At 42.0% G+C, this 10,785-nt stretch overlaps 1 protein-coding gene across 1 annotated transcript in view; it reads right to left on the minus strand.

The window, feature by feature from the left end:
- The window catches only part of LOC124011572 (lysophosphatidic acid receptor 4-like), a 24,413-nt gene extending 14,372 nt beyond the window's left edge, over positions 1-10,041 (minus strand). The window contains exon 1 of the mRNA XM_046325029.1: positions 9,610-10,041. The gene's annotated coding sequence lies outside the window, so the exon portion shown is untranslated. The remainder of the gene's footprint in view (positions 1-9,609) is intronic.
- Between the last annotated feature and the right edge of the window lie 744 nt (positions 10,042-10,785).

The following is a 10,785-nucleotide window of genomic DNA, read 5'->3' on the forward strand; positions in this document are numbered from 1 at the left end:
ATTCAAAGGGCTTTATTGGCATGGGAAACATATGTTAACATTGGTCTTTATTGAAACATATGTTAGCATTGGTCTTTATTGAAACATATGTTAACATTGGTCTTTATTGGCATGGGAAACATATGTTATCATTGGTCTTTATTGGCATGGGAAACATATGTTAACATTGGTCTTTATTGAAACATATGTTAACATTGGTCTTTATTGAAACATATGTTAACATTGGTCTTTATTGTCCTGGGAAACATATGTTATCATTGGTCTTTATTGAAACATATGTTAACATTGGTCTTTATTGAAACATATGTTAGCATTGGTCTTTATTGGAACATATGTTAACATTGGTCTTTATTGAAACATATGTTAACATTGGTCTTTATTGAAACATATGTTAACATTGGTCTTTATTGAAACATATGTTAACATTGGTCTTTATTGAAACATATGTTAACATTGATCTTTATTGAAACATATGTTAACATTGGTCTTTATTGAAACATATGTTAACATTGGTCTTTATTGAAACATATGTTAGCATTGGTCTTTATTGAAACATATGTTAACATTGATCTTTATTGAAACATATGTTAGCATTGGTCTTTATTGTCCTGGGAAACATATGTTAGCATTGATCTTTATTGAAACATATGTTAACATTGGTCTTTATTGAAACATATGTTAACATTGGTCTTTATTGAAACATATGTTAACATTGGTCTTTATTGAAACATATGTTAACATTGCTCTTTATTGAAACATATGTTAGCATTGCTCTTTATTGTCCTGGGAAACATATGTTAACATTGATCTTTATTGAAACATATGTTAACATTGGTCTTTATTGAAACATATGTTAACATTGGTCTTTATTGTCCTGGGAAACATATGTTAACATTGGTCTTTATTGAAACATATGTTAACATTGGTCTTTATTGAAACATATGTTAACATTGGTCTTTATTGAAACATATGTTAACATTGGTCTTTATTGAAACATATGTTAACATTGGTCTTTATTGGCATGGGAAACATATGTTAACATTGGTCTTTATTGAAACATATGTTAACATTGGTCTTTATTGAAACATATGTTAACATTGGTCTTTATTGAAACATATGTTAACATTGGTCTTTATTGTCCTGGGAAACATATGTTAACATTGGTCTTTATTGTCCTGGGAAACATATGTTAACATTGGTCTCTATTGGCATGGGAAACATATGTTAACATTGGTCTTTATTGTCCTGGGAAACATATGTTAACATTGCTCTTTATTGAAACATATGTTAACATTGGTCTCTATTGGCATGGGAAACATATGTTAACATTGGTCTTTATTGTCCTGGGAAACATATGTTAACATTGCTCTTTATTGAAACATATGTTAGCATTGGTCTTTATTGGCATGGGAAACATATGTTATCATTGCCACAGCAAGTGAAATAGATAATAAACAAAAGAGAAATAAACAATAAAAAATTAACAGTAAACATTACACTCACAGACGTTAATCCCAGCCCCCATCCCCGCAGGAGGCCAGTTAAAAAATTGTTCTTGTCTAGATAAATAAAGGTTAAATAAATAATTCAAATATTTAAAAAAGTTCCAAATAATTGAAACATTTCAAATGTCATATATTATTGCTATATACAGAGTTGTAACGATGTCTCTCTCTCTCACACACCTAGACAGTACCTACCACACATTCCCTCTCTCTCTCCATCTCATGTTGACAGCCTTCCACAGTCTACTCCTTAACTGGGGGTCTCTGTCTCTCTCTGTACTGAATCCCACATAGTGACTTAACATTGTAACACAAGATTACACAGCAACACAAAGTAACTGAACAGAGTAAAAAAGTCCATTAAAACATTAACACCCAGTGACTTAACACAGTAACATTGACTTGAAACAGTTACACACAGTGACTTCAAATCAAATTGTATTTGTCACATACACATGGTTAGCAGATGTTAATGCGAGTGTAGCGAAATGCTTGTGCTTCTAGTTCCGACAATGCAGTAATAACCAACGAGTAATCTAGCTAACAATTCCAAAACTACTACCTTATACACATAAGTGTAAAGGGATAAAGAATATGTACATAAAGATATATGAATGAGTGATGGTACAGAGCGGCATAGGCAAGATGCAGTAGATGGTATCGAGTACAGTATATACATATGAGATGAGTATGTAAACAAAGTGGCATAGTTTAAAGTGGCTAGTGATACATGTATTACATAAAGATGCAGTAGATGATATAGAGTACAGTATATACGTATACATATGAGATAAATAATGTAGGGTATGTAAACATTATATTAAGTAGCATTGTTTAAAGTGGCTAGTGATATATTTTACATCAATTCCCATTATTAAAGTGGCTGGAGTCGAGTCAGTGTGTTGGCAGCAGCCACTCAATGTTAGTGGTGGCTGTTTAACAGTCTGATGGCCTTGAGATAGAAGCTGTTTTTCAGTCTCTCGGTCCCAGCTTTGATGCACCTGTACTGACCTCGCCTTCTGGATGATAGCGGGGTGAACAGGCAGTGGCTCGGGTGGTTGTTGTCCTAGATGATTTTTATGGCCTTCCTGTGACATCGGGTGGTGTAGGTGTCCTGGAGGGACAACGGTGATGCGTTGTGCAGACCTCACTACCCTCTAGAGAGCCTTACGGTTGAGGGCGGAGCAGTTGCCGTACCAGGCAGTAATAGGCAGAAGTTTGTGAGTGCTTTTGGTGACAAGCCGAATTCCTTCAGCCTCCTGAGGTTGAAGAGGCACTGCTGCGCCTTCTTCACGATGCTGCCTGTGTGGGTGGACCAATTCAGTTTGTCTGTGATGTGTACGCCGAGGAACTTAAAATGTACTACCCTCTCCACTACTGTTCCATCAATGTGGATAGGGGAGTGTTCCCTCTGCTGTTTCCTGAAGTCCACAATCATCTCCTTAGTTTTGTTGACATTGAGTGTGAGGTTATTTTCCTGACACCACACTCTGGGGCACTCACCTCCTCCCTGTAGGCCGTCTCGTCGTTGTTGGTAATCAAGCCTACCACTGTTGTGTTGTCCGCAAACTTGATGATTGAGTTGGATTCGTGCGTGGCCACGCAGTCGTGGGTGAACAGGGAGTACAGGAGAGGGCTCAGAACGCACCCTTGTGGGGCCCCAGTGTTGAGGATCAGCGGGGTGGAGATGTTGTTACCTACCCTCACCACCTGGGGGCGTCCGGTCAGGAAGTCCAGTACACAGTTGCACAGGGCGGGGTCGAGACCCAGGGTCTCGAACTTGATGACGAGTTTGGAGGGTACTATGGTGTTAAATGCTGAGCTGTAGTCGATGAACAGCATTCTCACATAGGTATTCCTCTTGTCCAGATGGATTATGGCAGTGTGCAGTAGGTCTGTGGACCTATTTGGGCGGTAAGCAAATTGGAGTGGGTCTCGGGTGTCAGGTAGGGTGGAGGTGATATGGTCCTTGACTAGTCTCTCAAAGCACTTCATGATGACGGAAGTGAGTGCTATGGGGCGGTAGTCGTTTAGCTCAGTTACCTTAGCTTTCTTGGGAACAGGAACAATGGTGGCCCTCTTGAAGCATGTGGGAACAGCAGACTGGGATAGGGACTGATTGAATATGTCCGTAAACACACCAGCCAGCTGGTCTACGCATGCTCTGAGGGCACGGCTGGCGATGCCGTCTGGGCCTGCAGCCTTGCGAGGGTTTACACGTTTAAATGTTTTACTCACCTCGGCTGCAGTGAAGGAGAGTCCGCATGTTTTGTTTGTGGGCCGTGTCAGTGGCACTGTATTGTCCTCAAAGCGGGCAAAAAAGTTATTTAGTCTGCCTGGGAGCAAGGCATCCTGGTCCGTGACTGGGCTGGTTTTCTTTTTGTAATCCATGATTGACTGTAGACCCTGCCACATACCTCTTGTGTCTGAGCCGTTGAATTGCGATTCTACTTTGTCTCTATACTGCCGCTTAGCTTGTTTGATTGCCTTGCGGATGGAATAGCTACACTGTTTGTATTCGGTCATGTTTCCGGTCACCTTGCCCTGATTAAAAGCAGTGATTTGCGCTTTCAGTTTCACACGAATGCTGCCATCAATCCACGGTTTCTGGTTTGGGAATGTTTTAATTGTTGCTATGGGAACGACATCTTCAATGCACGTTCTAATGAACTCGCTCACCGAATCAGCGTATTCATCAATGTTGTTGTTTGACGCAATACGAAACATATCCCAGTCCACGTGATGGAAGCAGTCTTGGAGCGTGGAATCAGATTGGTTGGACCAGCGTTGAACAGACCTCAGCGTGGGAGCTTCTTGTTTGAGCTTTTGTCTGTAGGCAGGGATCAACAAAATGGAGTCGTGGTCAGCTTTTCCGAAAGGAGGGCGGGGCAGGGTCTTATATGCATCGCGGAAGTTAGAATAGCAATGATCCAAGGTTTTACCAGCCCTGGTTGCGCAATCGATATGCTGATACAATTATGGGAGTCTTGTTTTCAGATTAGCCTTGTTAAAATCCCCAGCTACAATGAATGCAGCCTCAGGATATGCGGATTCCAGTTTGCAAAGAGTCAAATAAAGTTTGTTCAGATCCATCGATGTGTCTGCTTGGGGGGGAATATATACGGCTGTGATTATAATCGAAGAGAATTCCCTTGGTAGATAATGGGGTTGACATTTGATTGTGAGGAATTCTAAATCAGGTGAACAGAAGGACTTGAGTTCCTGTATGTGGTTGTGACCACACCACGTCTCGTTAACCATGAAGCATACGCCCCCGCCCCTCTTCTTACCAGAAAGATGTTTGTTTCTGTCGGCGCGATGCGATTAGAAACCAGCTGGCTGCACCGACTCCGATAGCGTCTCTCCCGTGAGCCATGTTTCCGTGAAGCAAAGAACGTTACAGTCTCTGATGTCCCTCTGGAATGCTACCCTTGCTCGGATTTCATCAACCTTGTTGTCAAGAGACTGGACATTGGCGAGTAGTATGCTAGGGAGTGCCGCGCGATGTGCCCGTCTCCGGAGCCTGACCAGAAGACCGCTTCGTTTGCATCTTTTACGACGTCGTTGTTCTGGATCGCAGGCTGGGATCCATTCCGTTGTCCTGGGTGGAGGGCAGAACACAGGATCCGCATCGGGAAAGTCATATTCTTGGTCGTACTGATGGTGAGTTGACGCTGCTCTTATATTCAGTAGTTCTTCATGACTGTATGTAATGAAACCTAAGATTACGTGGGGTACCAATGTAAGAAAAAACACGTAAAAAAACAAAAAACTGCAGAGTTTCCTAGGAACGCGAAGCGAGGCGGCCATCTCTGTTGGCGCCGGAAGTAGTGAGTAACACAGTAACAAACAATGACATAAAACGGCGACGCACAGCAACTTAACACGGTAACAGTGACTTAATAAAGTAACAATGAGTGACTTAACACAGTAACACAGTGATTTAACACAACAACTACATGGGGCTTGACACAGTAACACACAGTGACTTGACACAGTAACACACAGTGACTTGACACAGTAACACACAGTGACTTTAACACAGTAAGAAAATGTGACTTAACACAGTAACACACAGTGACTTAACACAGTAACAGCGACTTAACACAGTAGCACAGAGTGACTTAACACAGTAACACAGTGACCAAACACAGTAACATAGTGACTTAAAACAGTAACACAGTGACTTAACACAGAAACACACAGTGACTTACCACAGTAACACATAATGACTAAACACAGTACCACACAGTGACTTAACACAGTAACACATAGTGACCAAACACAGTAACACACAGTGACTTTGTGGTCCTTCTGTAGCTCAATTGGTAGAGCATGGCGCTTGTAACGCCAGGGTAGTGGGTTCGATCCCCGGGACCACCCATACGTAGAATGTATGCACACATGACTGTAAGTCGCTTTGGATAAAAGCGTCTGCTAAATGGCATATATTATTATTATTATTATATTATTATTATTATTAACACAGTAAGAAAATGTGACTTAACACAGTAACACACAGTGACTTAACACAGTAACACACAGTGATTTAACACAGTATCACAGTGATTTAACACAGTAACACACAGTGACTTAATTAACACAGTAACACATAGTGAGTTAACAAAGTAAAACATAGTGACTTAATTAACACAGTAACTTAACACAGTAACACACCGTGACTTAAGACAGTAACACAGTGACCAAACACAGTAACACAGTGACTTAACACAGTAACACATAGTGACTTAACACAGTAACACACAGTGACTTAAGACAGTATCACAGTACCCCACATATGCTCTCTCTAATTCTCTCTTTCTTTCTTTCTCTCTCTCGGAGGACCTGAGCCCTAGGACCGTGCCCCAGTAACATGATGGCTCCTTGCTGTCCCCAGTCCACCTGACTGTGCTGCTGCTCCAGTTTCAACTGTTCTGCCTTATTATTATTTGACCATGCTGGTCATTTATGAACATTTGAACATCTTGGTCATTTTCTGTTATAATCTCTACCCGACAGCCAGAAGAGGACTAACACTTCCTAGGTTTTGGCCTTTCTAGGAGTTTTCCTAGCCACAGTGATTGTTTGCTGTTTGGGGTTTTAACAGCACTTTGAGATATCAGCTGATGTACGAAGGGCTATATAAATAAATTTGATTTGATTTAACACAGTAACACACAGTGACTAAACACAGTAACACACAGTGACTTAACACAGTAACACACAGTGACTAAACACAGTAACACAGTGACTTAACACAGTATCACAGTGATTTAACACAGTAACACACAGTGACTTAACACAGTATCACAGTGATTTAACACAGTAACACACAGTGACTTAATTAACACAGTAACACATAGTGAGTTAACAAAGTAAAACATAGTGACTTAATTAACACAGTAACTTAACACAGTAACACACCGTGACTTAAGACAGTAACACAGTGACCAAACACAGTAACACAGTGACTTAACACAGTAACACATAGTGACTTAACACAGTAACACACAGTGACTTAAGACAGTAATACAGTGACTTAACACAGTATCCCATAGTGACTAAACACAGTAACACACAGTGACTAAACATAGTAACACACAGTGACATAACACAGCAATACATAGTGACTTAACACAGTAACACAGTGACTTAACACAGTGACTTAACACAGTAACACAGTGACTTGGCTAGACTATATAGCCTTCCTAACATTCAGCTATATAATGTTGCTTCATGCTGATCTGTTATGAATATAGCAGTGTCAGGGACTGGGCCAACGTGTGTGTCACCGTGAGTGAAATCTGTGTGTATGCAGCTGTCTTTTCAAGGTCCATGACCTGACCTGCTGCATACATGAGCTACACACACAATGCAGCTGTTTCTTTCTGTCAGGCCCACTATAGATACTAGACCAATACAGCTGTTTCTTTCTGTCAGTCCTAGTACAGATAGTACAACTCAGACAGACAGGCAGAGAAACAGGTCGACAGAATGGCAGAGAAACAGGTAGACAGGCAGGGAAAGAGAGATATGTCCTAGTTCTATCTGACAGAGAAAGAGAGAGATGTCCTATCTGACAGAGAAAGAGAGAGATGTCCTAGTCCTATCTGACAGGTAAAGAGAGAGATGTCCTGGTCCTATCTGACAGGTAAAGAGAGAAATGTCCTGGTCCTATCTGACAGGGAAAGAAAGAGATGTCCTATCTGACAGGGAAAGAGAGAGATGTCCTATCTGACAGGGAAAGAGAGAGATGTCCTATCTGACAGGGAAAGAGAGAAATGTCCTGGTTCTATCTGACAGGGAAAGAAAGAGATGTCCTATCTGACAGGGAAAGAGAGAGATGTCCTAGTTCTATCTGACAGGGAAAGAGAGAGATGTCCTAGTTCTATCTGACAGGGAAAGAGAGAGATGTCCTAGTTCTATCTGACAGTGAAAGAGAGAGATATCCTAGTTCTATCTGACAGAAAAAGAGAGAGATGTCCTAGTTCTATCTGACAGGGAAAGAGAGAGATGTCCTAGTTCTATCTGACAGGGAAAGAGAGAGATGTCCTAGTTCTATCTGACAGAGAAAGAGAGAGATGTCCTAGTTCTATCTGACAGGGAAAGAAAGAGATGTCCTAGTTCTATCTGACAGGGAAAGAGAGAGATGTCCTAGTTCTATCTGACAGGGAAAGAGAGAGATGTCCTAGTTCTATCTGACAGGGAAAGAAAGAGATGTCCTAGTTCTATCTGACAGGGAAAGAGAGAGATGTCCTGGTTCTATCTGACAGAGAAAGAGAGAGATGTCCTGGTTCTATCTGACAGAGAAAGAGAGAGATGTCCTATCTGACAGGTAAAGAGAGAAATGTCCTGGTTCTATCTGACAGAGAAAGAGAGATATGTCCTAGTTCTATCTGACAGAGAAAGAGAGAGATGTCCTATCTGACAGGGAAAGAGAGAGATGTCCTAGTTCTATCTGACAGGGAAAGAAAGAGATGTCCTAGTTCTATCTGACAGGGAAAGAGAGAGATGTCCTGGTTCTATCTGACAGAGAAAGAGAGAGATGTCCTGGTTCTATCTGACAGAGAAAGAGAGAGATGTCCTATCTGACAGGTAAAGAGAGAAATGTCCTGGTTCTATCTGACAGAGAAAGAGAGATATGTCCTAGTTCTATCTGACAGAGAAAGAGAGAGATGTCCTGGTTCTATCTGACAGAGAAAGAGGGAGCCGCTGATGATATAACTTTTAAGACCCAAACAAGTTGTTAATGGCTAACAGTTGAACCTGTAAAGAACAAGAGAACTTTTGGTTCAGTGACAGATTATCTTGATTGACACTAGTTACCACAGCCACAAAGTATTAGCCCCGCCGATTTCTACTATTTCTCTTTTTAAAATCTTATTTTAAACCTAACCTTAATGTCACCTGTTAAGTCCACTTCAATCCGTGTAGATGAAGGGGAGGAGAAAATTATGTTTAAACCTTGAGACATTTGAGACGGATTGTGTGCCATTCGGAGGGTGAAAAATGAATGGGCAAGACAAAAGGTTTAAGTGCCTTTCAACGGGGTATGGTAGTATGTGCCCGGCGGTTTGTGTCAAGAACTGCAACACTGCTGGGTTTTTCACACTCAACAGTTTGCTGTGTGTATCAAGAATGTTTCACCACCCAAAGGACATCCAGCCAACTTGACACAACTGTGGGAAGCAGGGTAGCCTAGTGTTTAGAGCGTTGGACTAGTAACCGGAAGGTTGCAAGTTCAAATCCCCGAGTTGACAAGGTACAAATATGTCATTCTGCCCTTGAACAGGCAGTTAACCCACTGTTCCCAGGCCGTCATTGAAAATAAGAATTTGTTTTTAACTGACTTGCCTTGTAAAATAAATATCTTAAAAAAGGGCCAGCATCCCTGTGGAACGCTTTCAACACCTTGTAGAGTCCACGCTCCAACAAACTGAGGCTGTTCAGAGGGCAAAAGGGGGTGCGACTCAATATTAGGTTGGTGTTCCTAATGTTTTGTGCACTCAGTGTATATATATATTTTTTTACCTTTGTGGCTGTGATAACTAGTGGAAACCTGTTATCTGAGTTCGTGAGGATGATGATAATGATGACAGCTCACCTGGTTGTCACCTCTGGTTGTCAAGTCAACACGTGCAACACTGCTACTGTCCCGGGAAACATCAGACTGGTTCACCAACAAGTGTTTTTCTTCTCTTTGCAGTAACTTCCCTTCAAACAGTATTTAAAAGTTTCCCAGGTTCTGTCATTTCGTAAAAACGTAACGATCTTGCCGTATCTAGAAGAGCATGTTGTTTATTTCTATTTGATGGGAAACGCAGTAAGGGATCCAATTCACCGCGCAGGGTCCTGTGCCTGGTTGAAAGTGAATTTCAGCAGAAGATCTGTTTGTGTGTTCGCGTGCGCGTGCGCGGTCGGTGGGCTGGAGGTCGACTTGCATGGCCAGAGGAAACGAGACAATAGCACCTTGGTCGCTGTAGGGAGGGGGCAGGGGCACGTGGGAGCTGAATAGGGAATTGTTGGAGAGGAGGAAGGGAGAGTGGAGCAGGGGAAGGAAAGAGAGAGAGGGGCTCTCCGTGCCGTGCCCCTCTCTCCCTCTCCCTTTCTCCTCTCCCTCTTTCTCTCCCTTTCTCCATTCCCCTCTCTCTCTCACTCTTTCCCTCTCCCTCTCCCTCTCCCTTTCTCCATCCCCCTCTCCCTTTCTCCACCCCCTCTCTCCCTCTCCCTCTCCCTTTCTCCACTACCCTCTTTCCCTCTCCCTTTCTCACCCCCTCTCTCCCTCTCCCTCTTTCCCTCTCCCTCTCCCTTTCTCCACCCCCTCTCTCCCTCTCCCTCTTTCCCTCTCCCTCTCCCTTTCTCCATCCCCCTCTCCCTATCTCCACTACCCTCTTTCCCTCTCCCTCCCCCTCTCTTCCACTCTCTTTCTCTCAATTCAATTCAAGGGCTTTATTGGCATGGAAAACATATGTTTACATTTCCAAAGCAAGTGAAATGGGAATTGTTAATGAACACTTCGTGAAATAAACAATGACAGATTTACAGGAAGCATTACACTTACAAAAGTTCCAAAAGAATAAAGACATTTCAAATGTCATATTATGTCTATATACAGTGTTTTAATGTGCAAATAGCTAAAGCACAAAAGGGAATATAAACTAAAAAAGAAATATATGTTGTATTTACAATGGTGATTGTTCTTCACTGGTTGCCCTTTTTTGAGGCAACAGGTTGCAAATCTTGCTGCTGGGATGGTAAACGATGGTATTCACTCAGTAGA

This window comes from Oncorhynchus gorbuscha, linkage group LG23, assembly GCF_021184085.1.
Source record: "Oncorhynchus gorbuscha isolate QuinsamMale2020 ecotype Even-year linkage group LG23, OgorEven_v1.0, whole genome shotgun sequence".
In the NCBI taxonomy this organism is placed as follows: domain Eukaryota; kingdom Metazoa; phylum Chordata; class Actinopteri; order Salmoniformes; family Salmonidae; genus Oncorhynchus; species Oncorhynchus gorbuscha.